The 1,293-nt window shown below is 36.5% G+C and overlaps 1 protein-coding gene across 1 annotated transcript in view; it reads right to left on the reverse strand.

Moving 5' to 3' along the window:
• Nucleotides 1-1,293, reverse strand: part of LOC122059758 — a 27,228-nt gene that overhangs the window by 19,715 nt on the left and 6,220 nt on the right. The gene's annotated exons all lie outside the window — the stretch shown is intronic.

Genomic DNA, 1,293 nt, shown 5'->3' on the forward strand with positions numbered 1-1,293 from the left:
AAAAAAAAAAAAAAAAAAAGAACAAACTAGAAAAGTATGGATCCCAAATTTCAGAAGAAAGGGAGATGGTGAGAGAGAATTTACTTATTTTTCTTTTAATTTTCACCTTTTATTAGAGCAGGATCAATATTTCATTGATAGGGAACTCGAGTGATAACAGTAAAGATTACTCCAAAATTCAAAATATATGTGGTATTTTTTGTTTCAAAAAAAATTTATATATATATATATAGTATTTCTCTTCCTTCCTCAATGAAACAATGAAAAATAAATTATACTAAACATGTAAAAAAGCAAAAGATAAAAGTATGTGGCCCCTGCCCAAACACATGTTGGGGTTAAATGACCATCCCCTCATGAAATGGAAAATGATACATTTATGTATGCTTTCCTTGTGTGGTCCAATTGGCCCTCACATGCATAGGAACTGCACTACCCCATAGGAAACAGTTTCCGTAAATATACTATCATGCTATTATATAAGTGCATATACTCATGCTTTGCGAAAACTTCTGGATAGGTATACTACATCTGAACTGAATTCTTTCTGGTTAAAGAATCTCTTTCTAGTTGCTTTGGAACAATTAGGAGATTCTCTAAAAGAAATACGGTGTTTTACAAGATTAAAAGGGTTAATAACAACAAAGAACGCTCAAAACTTGTAGCGATTCAAATGGTTCTCAAAAATGTTAAAGGTATCCGTACTTTCACGCGATTCACAGGGTTCAACAAGCAATGTATATTTCACGATCAAAGGTGTAGTACTGTTTGTAGTAGCGGTCCTTCTGATCTTGTAGGATTTCCAAGAAATTCTTCGATTCCTTCTGGAAGCGGATGATTATTCATCTGCTTCTCACATTCCGTGAATAGCCGGGACATTGAGGAATAGTGGATTTGTTTCTGTCTTTTGTTCAATCTTTTTCACGGCTTGATAGAATTGGACAACCGTACAGGCATTTTTTGCACATTGCATACGGCTCTACAATGGAGGTGACTTTTCCCTTCCATCGAAGAAAGAGAGAAATCGGATCTATCAGATCCCATACCTAAACCGGTGGCTCACTTTTTCTAAGTAATGGGGAAGAGGACCGAAACATGCCACTCAAAGACTCTACTGAGACAAAGATGGGCTGTCAAGAACGTAGAGGAGGTAGGATGGGCAGTTGGTCAGATCTAGTATGGATCGTTCATGGATGGTAGTTGGAGTCGGCAGCTCTCCTAGGGTTCAACTATTCAATCAAATGATATTAAACACGTTTCTCGTCTCTTCTCGAGAAAAAAAGTGGGGTATTT

Source organism: Macadamia integrifolia, chromosome 13, assembly GCF_013358625.1.
Source record: "Macadamia integrifolia cultivar HAES 741 chromosome 13, SCU_Mint_v3, whole genome shotgun sequence".
NCBI classification, from domain to species: domain Eukaryota; kingdom Viridiplantae; phylum Streptophyta; class Magnoliopsida; order Proteales; family Proteaceae; genus Macadamia; species Macadamia integrifolia.